Here is a 22,594-nt window from a genome sequence, read left to right on the forward strand (position 1 = left end):
ACAAAAAAATCAAACATGTAAAAATACAGCAGGTCTTGTATGCAGATATCATCGGCAAGACCTCCAGGGTAGCTTGCAAACTAATAGAAATCTGTAAAATACATACCTAGTCGCACTTGCACCCTTTAATGCACATATGCACTTCTACTTAAAATGCTGCCCATAAGACCATAAATGGCTTTAAATTGAAGACCATTATCAAAGATATTTACAAATTAATTTTCTTTTTCACAGTTCAGTTCAGTGACATTGAACTAAGTACAAGGCATCTAGTAATGTAATTATGAAATATTTTAATAACCTATGGCATTATAACATGAAAAGTGTAATAACAACAATAACAAAAACCCAGGAATGATATAATTTTTAGCTAAAGGTCTATTATGGACACAGATGTACAACTATACAGAAATGTAATAGATACCAATAAGACTGTAAACATTTACTGTTACATAGTACTGTATGAGTCCTCCAAGGTAATGCACAATAGTTACTTCAATTAGTCAAATGGTTTGATCTGGCCCACCCCCTCCCCATTAGACTCACACACAAGTTTTTCAGAAATACAGACAGCTGGGTCCACAGCTGTTTCTTGCTTGAATATCAATTATAACATCAAAATTCATCTGCTAATTAGTAAGCAGGCACAAAGAAATTAAAAAAAAAAAAGCAAATGAATAATTTCCAACTTATGTGCTGAAATTATTCCGCAACCAATCAAGATGAGAATTGTGTGAGGTGTTAGATTAATAAATATGGAAATCAAAACAGAAAACCCTGTCAGATTTGGAAATGGATGCAAATTACCGGACAACTCAATTATTGCTATGACCTTTGTCTTTTTAATGGGATTGTTCACATTTCAAAACTTTTTTCAGTTCAGTTGTTTTCAGATTGTTCACCATAAACAAATACTTTTTTCAATTGCCTTCCAACTTTTATTTTTTCTGTTTTTTTTCTAAAATCTAAGTTTAAATCCATGTTTAAAATTAAATGTTCGTGTTTCTAGTGTTTCGGTTTGGCAGCTCTGATTCAGGAGCATTCTGAACTGTAACAATTTGCTACATTTAGTTGATACAATTAGTTGATACATTTCTCAGCAGTATCTTTGTAATATTAGCAACTATTGTATCAATTCTAACAGCTGCCTTTAATGGAATGCAGGGATTCTGCACACCACAACACTATGGTTGTTGCTGTACAACAACTTAGAACTTGTATGCTAGTTCAAATCAGAAACTGTGTTCTATTATTGCATGAAGTTTCCTCTTTTTAAGTAAGGGTGAGCTAAAAGTCTCCTATTTAGTAACATTTTGCGGTGGCTGGTTCTTTTGTAGCTCTCTTGGTGGTGTTTCTGGTTGATTTAGTCTGAGAGACCTTGTCCTGCCTTGGTTACTCCCCAGCATTTTCTCATATAAATGGGATGGAAGATTTAAAATGTATGTGTACTGTAAGGTTGACTTTAACCCAGGGGCGATCCTGGCCCCTTTGCCACCTGAGGCAGCTTGGTGTTGCTGCCCCCCGGTGCGCTCACCTTTTTGGTCCGGGGGGTCCATGAGGGTGGCGGAGAGCCCAGAGAGCATAATTGCGCTCTCTGCATTAGAAAAGCCCAATTTCCTGTTTTAACACCGGATATTCGGCTCTTAAAGTACCAGGAGCAGCATTTTTGCCGCCCCTGGTACCTAGTGGGGCACTGCTGCCTGAGGCGAGTTGCTCAACTCGCCTCATTGGTGGAACGCCCCTGTTCTAACCTTCTGAAGGACCTTCACAGAAGAGTAAGCACAAACATACTTTTGCTCCTTGGCATAATCTTTTTTTTTAATTAAACTAAAACAATTATTTTATTTATGTTTAGTAAAATATAGGCTCTCTACTATCAGTTTATGTTTTGGGTTTGAACAAAAGTAATGCTGCCAATTTTCACAAAATTCAATTAATCATCCTGTTGGCAATTATTGGATTCTTATAAGAAGTATGAGGCAGTAGGCTAAAAAAGCAGCTCCATAACATCCCAGGTTGTAAGATGACATTATATGCACTTCAATAGGGGTAAGGCTAGTGCCACTAGGATTGATCAGTAGCTAAAGGTAATGTGTTAGTTAGAAATCATACTTTCTCATTAAATATCAGATAAAAGTTGAGTACTGGGGTGTTTTGTGATACTCTTTTCTTTTGTTCTAACTATTTATTTTTTAACAGGGGTACAAAGGCTGATCTAAGAGAATGCCATAGCATGCATTAAAATGGAATCCTAGCATGCTAATCTTGTGTTACTTGGCTGTAGTAGCCCAATTTTAGCAAAGTCAAAAAATAGCTTAGAAGCAACAGTTTACAGTTTGTATAATAAATTAAAATTCCAAAATAGTCAGATAATGTTTATACTTAATTAGCTATTCTAACTTGTATTATTTTACACTAGAATCTCACAACTATCTAATAACAGCTACAACAAAGAAAAAATATTTATTACCATGATTTCTTTTAAAGGGGTTGTTCACCTTCAAACAATTTTTTTTTTACTCCAAAAGTTTATGCCAAGCAGAGTGTTAAAGGTTTACAATGCACAATTAAGATTCTCAATACAATTGTGAATAATGTAGTACCTAAAGGAAATCCATGTAAGCATAGGGAGAACATAAAAACTGTGATACTATAAATCGAACCTAGTATCATTGTCAGTTTCGTAACATGTTTTCACAATAAGAACAAATATGATGTGAAAAGAGAGTTTCATTCCAATAGTGTGCTATGTGTCCTCCCAACGTCCAAAAGTATAGTAAATTAGGAGCTGGCCCAGGAACTTAAATGGATGATTAAACATCAATATGGATGATTAAACATCATCTGAAAAGTGATTTGTAATAAGTAAATTGACTAATGATGAAACTGGGACTTTAGGTTTATTTGAGTAGGGATAGATATGAATTGTGAACAAAATGTAAATGACACAATAAGTTAGTGAAATATAAGAAGAATACTAAGTATACCACAATGTACAAGTAAATCTCAGGCAGCAAAGTAATGCCAAATGCAAAAGCCACTACTGCTTTCAGCAGTAGGCATATCAGTATTTTAATCAACATTTCCATTAAAGAGAACCTATACACCTAAAATAATGTAAGTTCTGTATAAAATAAATATATATCACACAAAGCATCTCAAAAATATATATATATATACTTTTAGTAGTTAGTACAACTGGATAATCCCAAATGGAAAACTGACATTTTAAGTTCTACAGGCTGTCCCCTGGCTCATACAGTCTGCTGTGCTCACACACAAACCAAGAGCAAATATACATGCTTGGTTACATCAGCGAATGGACTGGCATAGTTCTGTCCTTAAAGGGATTCTGTCACGATTTTTATGGTGTTGTTTTTATTTCTAAATTACATTGTTCACACTGCAAATAATTAACTGTACTATGTAAAATACAATTCCTAACCCAACAAGTGTATTTTTTCTTAGTTGTAATATTGGTAGTAGGCAGCCATCTCAGGTCATTTTGCCTGGTCATGTGCTTTCAGAAAGAGCCAGTGCAGCACTATGGAACTGCTTTCTGACATGCTATTGTTTCTCCTACTCAATCTAACTGAAGTAGTTGCAGTGGGACATGGATGTACTATTGGTTTACTCCCCATTGAAGCAGCTGGGGAGGGGAAGGGGGTGATATCACTCCAACTTGCAGTGCAGCAGTAAAGAGAAGAAGTTTAGCAGATCACAATTCACATGACTGTGGGCACCTGGGAAACTGACAATTTGTCTAGCCCCATTTCAGATTTCAAAATGAAATATAAACAAAAAATGTACTCTTTTGAAAAATGGTTTCAGTGCAGAAGTTTGCTGTAGCAGCACTATTAACTGATGCATTAAAACAAATTTTTCCCCAAGACAGTATCGCTTTAACTGCCACTATTCTTCTTGTTACAGTTAGGGCTGCATTGTTTTGCATTGTCAGGTGATCTCTGAGGGAGCACATTGAATCACAAAATGAGGGCTCAAAACAAAAGATGTAAAAGGGCAATATTTACTGATATATATATTGGTAAGATTCTGTAATAGGTAGTGATGGGCGAATTTGCGCCGGCGTCTCGTTTTTGACGCCGGCGCCCGTTTTTCCGACTAATTTTTTCCGAGAATTGTCACGGGAGTTTCGCGAATTTATTCGCTGGCGGCGAATCACGCAAATTCGCCGCAAATTCGCGCCTGGCGAATAAATTCGCCCATCACTAGTAATAGGTCACTTATGAGATAAATGATGTGTTACCTAAAGTATTCATTCTAAAGGTACAGATTTTCTCCATGTATGCCAGGTTACTACAATAAAAGCTGATCAATTCCTCTTAACTTATACTAAAATTTTGGACTATACTGAGCAGCAAACGTTATGCCTCCTCTGAGCTAGATCTTTATTTGTGCAGTGTAGGAACATTTATTTCTATAGCTTTTAAAACCATATAAAAAAACGTAACCCCTATAATTTTCAGCATGAGATAAAAGCTGATGTGTAAAAGCTGATTTTGTAACAATGATGTGACAGGAAAGAAAAAAGGAGAATTGCCTTTATTCGGGCATGTGAATATTTTATTTCGTACATTATCTCAATAACGTGTTCAATTACATAATTAGAGGCTGTCCTGAACATTCTTTGGAATGAGTCAAAGAGGTCTACGTTTAAGTAACAAAAAAAAAAGATTCTTTCAAACACTGAACAAGCCCATGTTTTGACTGCACACCCTATTTCATTTTATATGACATTGGAGGAGGGCTAGGGGTATTATACACCTCTCTACACTGTGATTGCAGGGCATGCTGTTTAATTCAGCTATGGCACAGGATGTTTAACTAGGAATTAAGCGATATATCAATGTCACTGTGTTATTGTCAGGCTCCGTTTGATTCCTCAAGCAACTGCTCAGTTACGGAATATAAAGGCAAGCAAAACTGCATCAACTACATGAGCTTTTAGTAGATTCCATCTACCATATTTTTTGCTTATGATTCATATGAAGAAATTAGTTAATACCAGAACAAGAAGCGGTTCAAGCACATTTAATTTACTTTGATGAAATGCAGGACCTCCACAGACTTGATTTATGTTTGTAATGAAGATACGCAGACTAATTGCATTAGTCCATTTTTACTTATTTGTGTAGTGAATGAAGAGGTCCAGGGAATGAGTCACCATGAAACAGACAGGGAAATGCATAATATTGTGTATAGCCTGTAATTTGTTTAGAAGGCTAAAACTATTAAAGGCCAACAAGTCTCTGGGTGCTACATGCACCTATCTGATGAAAATTCCTGCAAAATACAGGCAGCAACACAAACACATGTGACTATTATGGTAAAAGAGGAGGAGAGTTCATGAATAAAATGTTTTTCCCCAAGCAGGAGTTCTACATATCATATGATGTTCATACTATAGAGTAAAAGTAAATATTTATGTTTATTGTTACAGTAAACTTATTTAAGTTTATGCACTCTTGTGATTGCTGGTGTGTGTGTGAGAGTGTTTGTATGGTGGGGTGGTCTGCAACAGCTTAATTACTATTAATCATATAAATTGATAGAACATCCTATGGAACATGTTATAAACAAATGTGTAGAAAATTGCAAAGTGCCTCCTGTATGGGTTAAACAATCTGCATATGATTGAATGGCACAGTGGTGGATGCACAATGAACAGAATGTGGATGAGATATGGATTCCTCTTTGCCACCAAAAGTCCAACTGGAACAAGATACAGAATGCATTTTTTGTGCAGGTGAGTATCACTAGTTGAGTTGCGCCATAAGGGTCCATTTTTTTACCCCCACACTCACAACTACTGATGAAGCCACTTGGATTATTGCTTTAAATGCATCATGACTCAAGATAAACTAAAGAAACTGTGTAATGTTATGTAAACTCATTTAACACATTTAACCTTTCCAAGAGCATACAATACCATCACTGTTCATAGGAAGCCTCCAAAAATTTTTTTTTTAATTAGATGGGATGCTGTGATGTAATTTAAATGGGTTAAGTGAGTTAAATGAGGTTAGTTATTCTGTGTTTAATCTATACGCAAATGAAAAAATCCTTATTTAGAGACTTACATGAACCATGTTTACAATGCAAGTTGCTTGTATGATGTTACCAGTGACAATTAATATGCACTTCCATGTTATATTGAAAACAGCAGAGACTGACAATATGGCGTTTCTGGAAGCAAATAGCATCTTTGAAAGATGAAATGGGTGATTTTGGTTCTCCTGGCTGTATTTTGGTTTTTCTAAATTGTTAGATGGTTTACTGCCTGCAGTTAGAGTCTGTTCACATTTGCATACGACCTGTTCTGCAAATCATCCAGGAGGCATTCTGATTACAAAGAGCATTATGAGAAGAATTTGTTCATATTTCCCTAATACAATTAACAAGTATGTGAATGGTAAAGAAAAAGAAATATATCCAGGGCTTTTGATGTTTTCTAGAGAATGGAATAGTAGAAGCTGTCAAAGCACAATACATACCAACCTTGATGTAATCCTTTTTTTGCTTTCTTTGGAGACAAGAGAAATCAGATCTGAGAAATGCTTCCCCCTGCAATGTCAAGGGCAAAAAAAAAAAACTGAATATAAACACGCATTAAAATAACAGTATAAGAAGAAATCCATTTAAAGGCAATACATCAAATCAAGATCAGAACTACAAGTACTGTAAATTAATTTATCTGTGTTTGTTTAGTCTTCTAAATAAAAGAACCAGAGAGCTTAGTTTGAGGAGGGAATCAATAGCCCACCACTTTTTAACATATGCAATGACAGTCTGTTTCTCAACCATGTTCCTGTGGCATAAAGGGCATAAAGGTATGCGATGCAAGTTGATGTTTGCATGTTCGGTTTATAACCCAAAATCACTGCCAATTCTTTAGGCATACCCACACTGATTCCAATCAGTAACTGTACCTCCCAACATATTAAAAATGTAGAGGGACAAAAATATCAGCTGAACATAGCACGGTGAGATTTTGACCACGCCCATTTATGGCCACACCCCCTAATTACAATGTCCAGTTTACAAAACTTTGGTTATGAAAGTTTGAACACATTTCTGGGAGTTTTAGGGCCATGTTTTGCTAATGAATAGTGATGGGAGAATTTATTCGCCAGGCATGAATTCGCCAGCGAATAAATTCGCGAAATGCCCGAAACGGGCGCCGGCGTAAAAAAAAACGGTGCCGGTGTCAAAAATGAGACGATGGTGCCGTTTTGCGAATTTTTTGCTATTTTGCGAATTTCACAGGAAATTTGCGAATTTTCCGGCGAAGCGAAACGGCACAAATTCAGCCATCACTACTAATGAAGCTGAAAGGACCCTTTAAGCAGCAAGTCTCAGTTCTCCCAAGAAACTTTCTTATTTTATTCATTACAATTGTATCTTTGCTTATATTTAATTGTTACAAATGTATCTCAGTGCAGCTGCTCAGTGTTCTGGGCTCTCTGCCACAAGCCTCTTATTTCAATTAAGTTTCAGAAATCTTTTGCTGCCAGTGTAGAAGATCAAAGTAAAACTGTCAAAATCAAAGAGCTGTCAAAATCGGGACTGAAAAGGGGACAGTAGGGAGGTACGAATGACCACCCATCAGAGGCCATCATTCCTAATACATGCAATTCATTACATTAATCACCTCAAAAATACTGTACTTTATATGTATCCACCCATGGCAGCCATATGCTTTATACCAAAGTATCCCGGTTTAGGACCATTAGACTGGGGTAATTGTGGCCACTGGGAAGTGCATCTGTAATTCTGCTGTTTTATTGTTGTTATTGAACTGATACTGATGCTGAAAGCTATTTTTGTTGTTTGGAAAGAAAAACTGCCTTTATTTTGTACCTGTTTTCCGCTGGCTGAAATAAAAGCCATTTTTTCTTTAAGAGACTTTTGCTCTCCTGACACTTACTCTGTGGGAAAAAACTTGAATTTTTCGAGAATTTTTATATACCCCGAGGTTGCAAAAAGTCTGAATCTGAAAATACTCCATCTTCAACCTGTTGAGGTCCTGTAGAAGTCAATAGCAATTTGCACTTTGAAGATATTATTGCCTGTGCTGGGTTTCGTACGATTATACGAACATTTCTGGCATTTCAAAAAAAATGTGGACTTTTTAGCACAAAATCCAAAAAGTTGCAGTTTTCGTTCCACAACCCTGAAAAGTCATGGGTTTTTGTCGATCTAGCACTTACAGGACTTGCTTAAAAAATTTGAAAATTGTGCAAAATTAACATTTTGGTCACATATTAAGACCTTTTTCAAGTTGCCTCATAGTGTACAAAGATGGTTGTTTGCCGATTTATTGCTGTAGATATATAGTCATATGTAGTTTGGCCATTTCTCTATTGGACCAAACTGTAAATTATATCCTTATAAACAGAGCAAATATAAGTCATTATAAACATGCCATTTATAACTCATGGTGATCTATTTAACTCTTGCACGCTGCCTCTCCCTTGTCTTAAGTGCCTAACATAAGCAATTATTATTTTGTAAAAAAAGTGTTGGAAAATCATTCCCTATGCCATAATTGTATCAGTCATTTTATATATACATTTCTGTAATATGGTCCCATAAATCCTCTGTGACTTAGTATCTTTATAATTACAGTAGGGTGTGCATCATTATCTACTATTTATTTAAATTCTACATTATATTCATTATCATTGCCTTTTAAATGGTCATACACTAGTAATGCTTGCGCATGCTATTAAGACCCACAGTAACTATACCCCCAACTGGCCTTTCTCTAAGAGAACTATGACATTACGTATGGGTAGTGATTCTTTTAGCTTCTCTAGATACATCTTTAACAGTGAATGCATTAAATATACAAAGGACAAGAACAGGAGAATGGACAAGAATTGCTTTTTGGCAGATGATTGATTGATAATATGAACAGGAGATATAAGCGCACTTTATATAATTTCAGTCGACTAATACAGTAAATACTGCTGTGAATTTTTATAGAGTTTAACATACGAATATATTTGGCTTAGTTTTTATGTTTCATTTATCTGGCCTCTATTAGGTCAGATGTAAAGGTACTAGATGTGAGGGAAACATTGCATTGTTTCTAGTTGAACATCATAACTGGTGTTTGGGTCACCACTTTATTTGTGTAAGACGTGCCGGGAGATTGCTGAAGTCCCTTACCTCCCGGCATGTCTCTCCTAGATTGTTGGTGTGCAGGCACGCACTTCCGGGTTTAATCAGATAAATCAGATAAAGTATCACTAATGAATGCCCCATAATCTGCTCATAATCAAAAATTCTGATTAGTGTGTTGTTATTTTGCATAAACTATTGTCTAAAAAAATCCAACACATGGTATGATACATGTTTATTATACTGTTCAACTGTTAAGTGCAGGAGCATAAAAATTCAGGCTGCCATAGCCACCATGTCATACATATATACAGGCAGTATTTTAGCATTTTGTCTAAAATTTACATCATTACTCACCAGTACAAAAATATGTTCAGTTGAATCGTAATTTCTTAAAAACCTTCTGTGTTGCTCTAGGGCAAATGATTAGATTTACATGATGGCATGTCCATGTGACTACACTTATGGGGCAGATTTATTAAGGTTTGAATGGTAAATTCAAATTTTTAAATTTTTTTTGGTCAATCTCACTCAAGTCGAATTTAAAACCACCAACTCGAATTTGAATGTGAGATTTATCACACCTTGACCCTGAAAACAGTTCTAATTCGACTATTCTCCACCTAAAAAATGCCAAGTTCATGTAGAAGTCAATGGCAGAGATCCCTTGAACTACTTGAAGATGTTAAATAGTATTGATAAGCCATTTTTTTACCAAGTTTTGCTCCAAAAATTACGCCCCATAGACTCCAATGGGAGAAAAAAAATGTTGCGCGTCCAAAAATTTTGCGCTCTGGACTATTCACTCTAATTTTAGACATTCAAATTTTTTCATAAATAACATACCATCTGAATAATATCTGAATTAAAAGAGTTAAAAAAAATTCACATACTTAAGCAACAGATAACGAATATCGAAGTCGAAGGATTTACCGCAATTCGTTCGATTGAACGCTCGAAGGAAAAATCCTTTGATTGAACGATTAAATCCTTCGAATCGAATGATTCGAAGGATTTTAATCCATCGATCAAACGATTTTCCTTCTATCCTAAATTGCCTACCTTCCCCGTAGGCTAACATTGGTGCCCGGTAGGTTTTAGGTGGCGAAGTAGGTGGTCAAAGTTTTTTTTAAAGAGACAGTACTTCAAATGGTCGAATAGTCAAACGAATTTTAGTAAGAATCGTTCGATTCGAAGTCGTAGTCGAAGGTCGAAGTAGCCAATTCGATGGTCGAAGTAGCCAAAAAAATACTTCGAAATTCGAAGTATTTTTCCTTCTAATTCTTCACTCGAGCTAAGTAAATGTGCCCCTAACTGTAACAGGATGAAGTGTTGAAGCAAAAGACACAACTCTGTCTGTTAACTGGCTCATGTAACCTAAGAAGTATAGTTTGTTTGGTTTGTTTGTGTGCACAGTGAATCGTGCGATCCTAGGGGACGGCCCTTATTTTTTAAAATGGCAATTTTCGATATATGATTACCCAATGGCACATGCTACTACAAAACTATATTGTTATGAAAATGGTTTGTTTACACGAAGCAGGGTTTTACATATGAGCTGTGTTATGCAATATCTTTTTATAGAGACCTACATTGTTTGGGGGGGGTATAGTTTTCCTTTAACTGGTCATGAAGTCATCTGTGAAGTACTGCAATACATTGGCATGCTGGTTGTGATAAAAAACAAACAAAAATCTTGCTTCTAATATATAGTATTGCATTGAAATATATAGTGTTGTATGATGAGAATTCTAAAATTATATACAGTTGCACCAAAACTTTTTTTTACATAAAGTTGTGCCAGTAGTGCAGAATGTGAAGGATATGTTTTTTGTTTGGCACAGAAATAGATCTCAGCTTTTCTTTTCTTCTGGGGATACATTTTTTTTAAAGCCACCACTACATAAGATCAAGGGGCAGATTTACCTAGGGTCGAATATCGAGGGTTAATTAACCCTCGATATTTGACTGTCGAATGTAAATCCTTCGACTTCGAATATCGAAGTCGAAGGATTTACCGCAAATAGTTTGATCGAATGAAAAATCGTTCGCTTCAAATGATTTTAATCCATCGATCGAACAATCTTTTTTCGACCTAAAAATTGTTACAAAGCCTATGGGGACCTTCCCCATAGACTAACATTGCACCTCGGTAGGTTTTAGGTGGCGAAGTAGGGGGTCGAAGTTTTTTTTAAAGAGACAGTACTTCGATTATCGAATGTTCGAATAGTCAACGATTTTTAGTTTGAATCGTTCGTTTCGAAGTCGTAGTCGAAGGTCGAAGTAGCCAATTCGATGGTCGAAGTAGCCAAAAAAAACATTCGAAATTCAAACTTTTTTTTATTCTATTCCTTCACTCGAACTAAGTAAATGGGCCCCCAAGAGTATAGTTAATATTTAGATATACTAATGCACTAATTGTATAGTTGTGGCTAGGTATGGAGTATAGCAAATTCCTAGTGACATGTATACTGAGTATTATATAATATTTATTAGTGCGCCACAGGTGCAACGTGGACACATGCTATACTTGAATTCTTTTGATATTCTGTCAGGTAAAAATAAAACGTTGTTTTACAAGACTTCTGTAAACTATAAACACTAGCATCAAACATACACCTACACAAACCACTAATGAAGGCTTTAGTGTTGATAACCTTGTACAGCCCCACTGTGATAATTACTGATTTTGTCTACTTTTGTAAGACAGCTTTAAGATGCTTTAACAGCATCAATATGGATTCACTTTCACATGTGAAGAGCAATTGGTAGATGCAAAATTTGACATTTTTGTTGTTAGGACACTTTTTTGTAATCTTTTGATGCTAGGAGACATTTTGTAGTCTTCTTATGTTGAAGAGACTTTTGTGTATCTTTGGTGATTAAACATGTAATTTCAGTAAACAATTCCAACATTCAGAATTAAAAACTATTATTTAATTTTTCAATATACAGTAACATAGACAAATGAAATTAACTTAAATAAGACCCTGGTATATACAGTATCTATGAGTTTTGTTGCCATCAAGTAGTATGAATTTACTTTTGCTCCACAAAAGTTTGTTCATATAAAACCAGCCTTCAGAAGACTTATGTGGTGAGATCTACTATTTGACCAGTGATCACAGCTCATCAGATCTATAGCTAAATCAGAAACAAACATGTTGATCCACATACATTGTTATTATTTTTCAAGGGGTGACAACTGTCTCGCAGAGAGCTGACTTCTAATGGATATTGATAAAGAAATCTGATCATTTTGGCCTTATACACAATTGCATGCCATTCTGGTCAAAAACATCTGACCTGATCAAACAAATAAAACATGAACCCACAACTAAAGCATTGTTTTACTCACAGTTCATTGAATCTAGCTATACATATATAATGCTTCCTGTAAGCTGTGTCAGCTTACACATCAGAGGAAAAAGGTTCTATTAATTTCCTTTTGTCTATTGCCCCACTGTAATTTTAATAACAAGGGTAAATTCTGTAAGCTTTTTGGGGGAGAAATCTGAACATGAACACAAAGCAGCACATATGATGCACTCACAAAATAAATTAAATAAGCCAAAAATGTCTTACACAAAATATTTGAATGGCCTAAATTCCAGTTATTTTTTAAAATAAGACATGATAGATGAATGGGCACATCTTATTTATTCAGGTATAAAGGATTGATTTATTGATATCAATTTATTGATATTTATTTATTTTATTTATTTATTGATTTATTGATATAAACTTAATTGATATACAGTTAGGCCCATAAATATTTGTACAGAGACAACTTTTTTTTCTAATTTTGGTTCTGTACATTATCACAACAACTCAGATGCAGCTGAACTGCAGACTTTCAACTTTAATTCAGTGGGTTGAACAAAAAGATTGCATAAAAACGTGAGGAACTAAAGCCTTTTTTTAACACAATCACTTCATTTCAGGGGCTCAAAAGTAATTGGACCATTGACTCAAAGGCTATTTCATGGGCAGATGTGGGCAATTCCTTCATTATGTCATTATCAATGAAGCAGATAAAAGCCCTGGAGTTGATTTGAGGGGGTGCTTGTATGTGGAAGATTTTACTGTGAACAAACAACATGTCGGAGAAATTGCTACAATATTAGGAGTGGCAAAATCTACAGTTTGGTACATCCTGAGAAAGAAAGAAAACACTGGTGAACTCAGCAATGCAAGAAGACCTGGACGTCCACAGAAGATAACTGTGGTGGATGATCGTAGAATCATTTCCATGGCTTCAGAACAGCCAAACGTGTATCGATATTCAAGTCTACCATAAAGAGAAGACTGCATGAAAGTAAATACAGAGGGTGCAATGCAGAGTGCAAGCCACTCATAAGCACCAAGAATAAAAAGGCTGGATTGGACTTTGCTAAAAAAACATCTAAAAAAGCAGCACAGTTCTGGAAAAAAGTTCTTTGTTCAGGTGAAACCAAGATCAACCTCTACCAGAATGATGGCAAGAAAATAAGTATGGAGAAGGCATGGAACAGCTCATGATCCAAAGCATACCATATCATCTGTAAAACAGCAGAGGCAGTGTGATGTCTTGGGCGTGCATGGCTGCTAGTGGCACTGGGGCACTAGTGTTTATCCACGATGTGACACAGGACAGAAGCAGCCAAATGAATTCTGAGTTGTTCAGAGACACTGTCTGCTCAAATCCAGCTAAATCCAGTCAAATTGATTGGGAGGCATTTCATAATACAGATGGACAATGACCCAAAACATACAGCCAAAGCAACCCAGGAGTTTATTAAAGCAAAGGAGTGGAATATTCTTGAATGGCCAAGTCAGTCACCTGATCTGAACCCAATTGAGCATGCATTTCACTTGTTGAAGACTAAACTTCTCACAGAACGGCCCACAAACAAACAGCAACTGAAAGCCGCTGCAGTAAAGGCCTGGCAGAGCCTTAAAAAGGAAGAAACCCAGAATCTGGTTATGTCCACAAGTTCTAGACTTCAGGCTGTCATTGCCAGCAAAGGGTTTTCAACCAAGTATTAGAAATGAAAATTTTATTTTCAGTTTTTTAATTTGTCCAATTACTTTTGAGCCCCTGAAATGTAGTGATTGTGTTAAAAAAAGGCTTTAGTTCCTCACATTTTTATGCAATCTTTTTGTTTAACCCACTGAATTAAAGCTGAAAGTCTGTAGTTCAAGTGCATCTGCATTGTTTCATTTAAAATTAATTGTGATAATATACAGAACCAAAATTAGAAAAAAAAGTTGTCCGTCCAAATATTTATGGACCTAACTGTAAATATAAAACAGAACTGGGAAGATCACAAACCCAAGCAGAGAGAAAGTATAAAGTTACATGGGGGGCAGTGCTCCCCTCTGCGCTCCACTTTGCTCTAATGTGTGCCACGTTTACGCGTATCTTTTTAAATCAATTGTGCTTGGATCGAAATTCAAATATTCAAAGGCGCATAAAGGCCTTTTTCTGATGCCAAATGGAGTTCTATTGTATATTGTTCCTTGGTGCACTTCTAGTCTGGGTTTTTTGTTCTTGACCCTTGCCTGTCCCTCGCTGCCTGTACTGACCTTAGCCTGTTACTGACAAGTCTTCCATATCTTGACTTTGTACTTACTGTTTGGTGTGACCCCGGCCTGTGTTCTTGACTACACTTCTAGTTCCTGAGTCTGTACTGCATTAGTCTGATTCGTTTTGACCCCAGCCTGTTCTACGACTACGCTTTGCTCTAACCCTGTTCCTCCTGTTGCGACCCCAGCCTGTTCTACGACTACGCTTTGCTCTAACCCTGTTCCTCCTGTTGCTAGTTACAGTTCCCTTGTCTGCCCAGAACTCTCGCCTTGGTTTTCTTACTTTAAGACCTGGTGGCATCCGAGTAGCGGAAGGTTCCTTCTGAAGAGAAAGGCAGTTGTTATAGGCCAAGATACAGTATCTACAGTCATAACTAATTCTTAGGTTTTATATATATATATATATATATATATATATATATATATATATATATATATATATATATATATATATATATATATATATATATATATATAGTTTGTTCTTTAAAGGGATACTGTCATGGGAAAAATTTTTTTTCAAAATGAATCAGTTAATAGTGCTGCTCCAGCAGAATTCTGCAATGAAATCCATTTCTCAAAAGAGCAAACAGATTTTTTTATATTCAATTTTGAAATCTGACATGGGGCTAGACATTTTGTCAATTTCCCAGCTGCCCCTGTCATGTGACTTGTGTCTGCACTTTAGGAGAGAAATGCTTTCTGGCAGGCTGCTGTTTTTCCTTCTCAATGTAACTGAATGTGTCTCAGTGGGACATGAGTTTTTACTATTGAGTGTTGTTCTTAGATCTACCAGGCAGCTGTTATCTTGTGTTAGGGAGCTGCTATCTGGTTACCTTCCCATTGTTCTGTTGTTTGGCTGCTGGGGGGGAAAAGGGAGGGGGTGATATCACTCCAACTTGCAGTACAGCAGTAAAGAGTGATTGACGTTTATCAGAGTGATTGACTGGTTGGCATCTGGGAAATTGACAATATGTCTAGCCCCATGTCAGATTTCAAAATTCAATATAAAAAAATCTGTTTGCTCTTTTGAGAAATGGATTTCAGTGCAGAATTCTGCTGGATCAGCACAATTAACTAATTCATTTTGAAAAACATTTTTTTCCCATGACAGTATCCCTTTAAAGAACAAACTATATATATATATATATATATATATATATATATATATATATATATATATATATATATATATATATATATATATATATATATATATTTATATATAAACATTTTTTTCCCATGACAGTATCCCTTTAAGTACCTGCACTCTTCCTTCCACAATGTAGAGTGGGTGCTGTGGTCAAAATATAGTATGTATCCTAACATCCAAATCAAAAATATTTATTTAAACATCACTTTTGTGTCCTCAAAAGTGATGTTTAAATAATAATTTTTGATTTGAAACTTCATTGGAATGCTGGTCCACTTTGAAGGATATATATCTATATATATATATATATATATATATACTTCCCCCAAATCCCAGCACTCACGATAAATCTCCTCTGATTGCCTGGGTGCATGCCACGTAAAACTTCATACGATCCTCTCCAAAGGAAGCCGCACTACTCAGGACTTATTGTAAAGTAATACTTTTATTGAACACACTAACGTTTCGGCTGCAACATCAGCACTTTGACAAAGGCTGATATTGCAGCCGAAACGTTAGTGTGTTCAATAAAAGTATTACTTTACAATAAGTCCTGAGTAGTGCGGCTTCCTTTGGAGAGGAATATATATATATATGTAATTCCATTCCTGTCCTGTTAATACTACACATTTCCTTGTAAGAGCTGAGGCTATACATTTCCCTATAATTGTATTCTGGGGCTGTGCTTTGTGAATATACAGTATTGCATGATTAAATGTTACAAAGCAAAATATTTGACCTTTTTAATAATTTTGTTTCTTGTATATCTGAAAACTTTGTATAATTTTGTAAAAATATTTTTTTATGCATTGATACCATACCACATTTATTTCAATGCAATATAGTAGTTAATAATTGTACCAGGTGGCAGTAAACTGGGAAGTTAAAGGAAATGTTCAACTTATAATTACCTTTGTATAAAAAATGTTTTTCTTAGTCTACTGCCTATTAATTATTATATATAATTGTTTCCTGTTTAGAATTATGAAAAACATTATAAAATGTTACTTTTTATTAGTTGTTTTTCCCTATTTCAGCATCCCTCAAATTTTGCATCATAGTCATGAGGTTTTCAAATTTCTTTTTGGTTCATAATTACAGCTGTGCAAGATCATAAAGTTGCACATTTAACAATACATTGGACACATTTACTGTAATAAAATAGAAAAATCCAGTGCATTTCTTGACATAAAAGTATATAATAATTACACAAGATCAAAGATTACACCAGCTCTACAGCTTATAGCAACCTATAAAGTCCCCATTTGTGAATATTTGTTTTTTTATTAGAAAAATTTCACTTTGTTCTTGTTTATTAAAAACCTCAACTCTGGAAAACTTGAAAACTTGAACTGAAAACATTGCTTAAAGACAAATCATATTGAATTCACCACCTTTTATGCATCTGGGGAAACATAATGCCTTTTAATGCATATGGGGAATGTGGTTTCAAGGACCCAGCTTCTAAACTAGCTGAAGTAAAGGGGCACATTTAACATACTGTAAGATCGGAGAAGGAATTTATAATCCTAAAGGAGGGGTAAAAACAGTAATGAATAATTGTGACCTATGTATGTTTACTAGATGTCATTATAGGTAATTTAGTTCACATAAGAGAAAGTTGGTACTAGATAGAAAAACTGTTAGTAGACAAGCTCAGTGTTAATCTGAAATAAGACAGGGTGATGAAATTACATTGTGAGATACATGAGATAAAAATGCTTGAGGAGGCATTTAGTTTCTGCCTTTTAACATAATGCATTTAATTAGTGCAGTACTCATGCATGTGCTATGTCCCTCTGCACAGCTGGCTTTCACACTGCATAACTGATTCATTTGTGTAGGGACCCCTATGGCTTTAAATCCCTACACTTCCTTATCTCCCTAGTTGCTGGGCAAATGCCAATGTATCTAGTTGCTTATTTTACATATTTCAGTTATTGGCCTAGTGACTTATGACCACTTTTTGCCACACTTAGTGTCTGGTTAGGGTGGATCTTTCTCTATATCGGTTGCTGACCCAGGTGCATTTATTCCATTGAGCCTGGGATCAATAGGGCCAGGCCTAGGGCAGCAAAATTACAATGCTCAGCTGCATTCTAAGGAGCATTGAGGGTGCACAGCTTGCGCATGGGGGGGTTTGTGCGCACAAAGGTTGGCAGGCGAGCGCTAGGACCATGTGGATCAGGGGCACCCATGAAGGAAATCTGGGCCTGAACACAGTCCAGTAAAGCTATTCTTCCCTAGAGGGACCTGTCGGGGAGCAGAATGAGGCTTAGCCAGCGACAAGTTAACTCTTTAATAGCACTTTCTAAGAAAGTGAGATAGAGAGGTTAAATACAACGAGAAGCCTGTGCTCCAGCAAGGATTGAAGTAGGGAGTATCTCTCCCCTAGGCTCGGAGTCTGCCTAAAATGAAGGGACTGCAGCTGGATAGGAAATTAGGCTTAGATTTATTCTCCCTGATTATTCCACTGAATGGTATCTGGACCATAATGAGGCATTCCAACCTAGAGGTGCACCTCACACTTCCTTTGCTGCTTCCACATGGTGTGACAGTGTACTGCCTCCTGTTGAACTGACTTGGCATATTTAATATCTGCTACTACCTGTGGATCTGTAAGTATAACCCTGTGGGTCATTTGTCTTGGACAAAAAAACTTTGTTCTCTTTTGTTGCTGCAAGAACCTGGCATCCTTATTATTTTATTTTTACACAGTAGCCTATATGAGTTGTAGTTAAACTACCTCTTTCCTTCATAATTCCCACACAGTGAAGGCCCATTCTTGTTTGTTAGATGCAAGTGTAACCCTTGCTCTACTACTCATGCAGGAGTTGGGTGTCAGATATTCAGTTAGAGCCAATATATCTTAAAGGGGGGCTCCTTTTGCTCAATATTCCTGTCTCAGCATCTGTTTCTCCTCATTCTGTCTTCATTCAGGGTTGGGTGTCAGATGAATAATCCAAAATATCTTATAGGAGTGCTCATTTTGTCTAGAAGATGTATTAGAGCTCCAGAAATCCTGTCTCTCTACATGCAGAATTTGTGCAAAAGGCGGTTATTTTGTTAGATTTTGTTTTTATTTGAGTGAGCTCTAATACATCTGCTAGGAAAGGGAGCCGCTCCCCCTCTATAAGATATATTGGATCATTCATCTGACCCCCAACTGCTGCATGAATACAGAATGAAGAGAAACAGATGCTGAGAGAGGACTAGTGAATATCAACTTGATTATTTCAGAAACAATGCAGAATTTTTAATTGATTGTATTTAGAAAGTTTCTTACTTCAGTGTGCGGAAGCTTATAGTTTGTGATAAGCTTAATATACACACTAAAGAAGACAAAGACTGAATGATTATTAATGAAGGTTGTGCTTTAGAGTATGTGTCCCCAACCTTTTTTACCCATTCCCCTTTACTATACACACTAAAGAAGACAAAGACTGAACAATTATTAATGAAGGTTGGGCTTTAGAGCAAGTGTCCCCAACCTTTTTTACCCATGAGCCTCACCAAATGTAGAAAAAGAGTTGGGGTGCAAAACAAGCATGACAAAAAGTCCCTGGGGATGCCAAATGATTGGCTATGTGAGCTGGCAGCCTACTAGAGGCTTTGTTTGGCAGTACACATGGTTTTTATGCAACAACAACATCCCAAGACAGGAATTAAAAATAAACCCCTACGTAGCCACTAAGAGAAACATCCAAGGGGTTGGTGAGCAACATGTTGCTTGTGAGCCACTGGTTGGGGATCACTACTTTAGAGGAACAACTGTGGCTATAATGAAGGTGCAATTAAAGATATTTTAAAATACAGTACACAAATTCAATTACTATTATAAAAAAAACTGCTAGTCTGTGGTTTTATACCTGTTGGTATGCTTTAACTCCCATCATCCTCAGGCAGCCAATTGATGGAGTAAGATATAGCTCAGGTGTAATTAGTCACATGTTGGTTCATCTTCTGAACACTGCATTAACTAGAAGGAGGACATTCTGTATATGTTCTTGATAGTTAAATGTATATGATTACTATTTACATGTGTTATTCAGTGCATTTTCCTGTTCGCTTCTTAGTCAAGTGCCAGGCTTTACTCTCTCTTATAAGTCCTATTAATAATCTTGGTGGGGCTGGAGGGTTTTACAACACAGGGGCTGGGCTACATATGAGCTGTTTCAGCCTGCATCTATTGATCTATTTTTTCTATGCTGTGGATAACAAGTCACAGCAAGCTAAGTATCCACCCAAGGACAGTCAGTATAGGACTGTACTGCTTCTGAAGTCTGCACCTGCTCTTCAATAAATATCAAATTATATGGTTAAGCAAAACCCCCGAAATCTTTTAAGTCTCAGCACACAGCACAAAAAGCTGCATAAATCTTCCACTTAGTGTAAGATCACTGAATTGGCCAAAATGGAATAAAGAATGTCACATGCTATCTAGATAATCCATGAAGCCATAATCTTTCACTGTTAAACAGGTTCTCAAAAGGGCAAATGAGACAATTCTTCTATCCTGTATCAATAATGTTACTCAGACATATCATTAACAGATTCTTTAATATCTCCTTTATTATGAATACAGGTATGGGACCTGTTATCCAGAATGCTCAGGGCCTGGGGTCACACTCCCATTGTACTTATAAATTTTATTTAGGCTTGGAGTTCTCCCACAACACAATTGTTGTGTATTTTTGTACTTTACCAGAGTTACTGTGCAGACAGGCATGGATTTGTGGCAAGGCCATAAAGGCCTGGACCCATGACTGCATGATTTCAGGGGCAGCATGCTGCCTAGCCGCATCTTCTTCCCAACGCACTGAAGACTGTGTGCACAAAACAATTCCCATTTACTTACCAGTGGGCGTGCAGTACTCAGTGCCAATTGGGACAGGTAAAGTGTGTATGCTTGAGCATTGGCAGGGGGAACTGACAGACAGCTGCCAGTCTAGGGGCGACAAAAAATAGAAATCTGTCCCTGTCTGCAGACAGAATGACCAAACTTCCATGTGGTTGTAACACCCCAACACCCATCCCTTAAATTGTGGTCTTATGCTTTTAAAATGGATTGTGGTATGGACAATCTCTCTCTTTTAAAAGCCACAAGTGGGGAAGGACTAAGCCTGTGAAACCAGTGTTTTGGTCTCGGCAGCCTCTCTCCTTTAAAAGCTAATTGCAGGGGAGGAGAGAACAGTCCTTTAGTCAGGAGACACTTATTCCAAGAAATGCTAATATACAGGGAGGTGCCAGCCTATGAGGAATGACTAAAAGTAAACAGTGAGGGACCACCATATGGGATTTACTGTACCTTGACATGGTATGGTGGCTTGTCAATTTTACATATAGATCCATTCTGCAAAGGTTGACAGCACTTCAATGATATTCACAACTCGGTAATAATCTCAAGCAGGTGAAAGTTTATTTAAGATCCAACATTTCGAGGGCACATTTACTAAGCTCGAGTGAAGGATTAGAATAGTCGAACGATTTTTAGTTGGAATCGTTCGATTCAAAGTCGTAGTCAAAGGTCGAAGTAGCCAATTCGATGGTCGAAGTAGCCAAAAAAATACTTTGAAATTCGAAGTATTTTTTATTCTAATCCTTCACTCGAGCTAAGTAAATGTGCCCCATTATGTACGTATGTTTGAGCACTGTGTTATTATCCCTGACGAAGGTTCCTGTGAGGAACCGAAACGTTCTATCTTAAATAAACCTTCACCTGCTTGAGATTATTATCGAGTTGTGAATATCCTTGGAGTGCTGTCAACCTTTGACAAATGGATCTAAATATATATATATATATATATATATATATATATATATATATATATATATATATATATATATATATATATATATATATATATATATATTTATATATAAATACACCAAAAGTGAACCGTACTTATAGGACTTTTGATGGAAAGTGATTTTTTTTTTGCACCAATAGTCCTGTTAGTGCGGTTCACTTTTTGTGTATTTATATTTATATGAAGGTATAACCAGCACCCAGGCAACTGTTCTCTATGAATGTGGATGTTCCAGCCCAATCAATGGAGATATATGATTGAAAGACTGAAGGCTTTCAGTATACAATGTGTTTGAATAGCATTAGGTCTACCGAACAGCATGCACAGACCACATAGATACAGTACCTCTGTAGGAGTTTGATATTAACTAAACACATGTTGTTCAGTAAATTGTACCACATTTAATTACCATAAAGCAATACGATTTACATTTTGGTTATCTTTGAAAATGCCTTGCTGGTTTATCCTTCTTTGAGTATTATTATATACAATCTTGCTGTTATATTTATTAATCTATTCTATTTGTTTCAAATGTATCAGCTTAAATCATTTCACCAAAGCAGCAGCTTCTGAGTCAGTAACATTCTTTTGCTTTCAATGACCTATTTTCTCTCCCAGCCTTGGCCATTATGTAAATGAATGACATAGTACAACTCTAAGCAAATCACATGAGCTGCATTTGTTAGTAGTCTTGATTTACAGCTCCTGGCTTCTGTTCCAGTAAGATGAAGATCAGCAATGTGTAATTCATATACTGAGCTAAACTAACACTAAATGAGTGCAAGCTCATATGAACATGATGAGAGAAGCAGGAAACAGCCCAACTGCATGCAAAATCCAGTCCATCCAATCTATAAATAATTTTTTATCATTTAACATGTCCCCTAGGCAAACATATTATGTAACAAAATAGATG

At 36.3% G+C, this 22,594-nt stretch overlaps 1 protein-coding gene across 10 annotated transcripts in view; it reads right to left on the reverse strand.

The window, feature by feature from the left end:
• The window catches only part of pcbp2.S (poly(rC) binding protein 2 S homeolog), a 495,331-nt gene that overhangs the window by 101,005 nt on the left and 371,732 nt on the right, over positions 1–22,594 (reverse strand). For 6 of the 10 annotated variants that reach the window (XM_041567625.1, XM_041567622.1, XM_041567621.1 and 3 more), the window contains one exon: positions 6,516–6,585. The gene's annotated coding sequence lies outside the window, so the exon portion shown is untranslated. The remainder of the gene's footprint in view (positions 1–6,515; positions 6,586–22,594) is intronic. The other 4 variants (XM_041567626.1, XM_041567624.1, XM_041567628.1 and 1 more) reach the window with 1 other exon arrangement.

This window comes from Xenopus laevis, chromosome 6S, assembly GCF_017654675.1.
Source record: "Xenopus laevis strain J_2021 chromosome 6S, Xenopus_laevis_v10.1, whole genome shotgun sequence".
NCBI classification, from domain to species: domain Eukaryota; kingdom Metazoa; phylum Chordata; class Amphibia; order Anura; family Pipidae; genus Xenopus; species Xenopus laevis.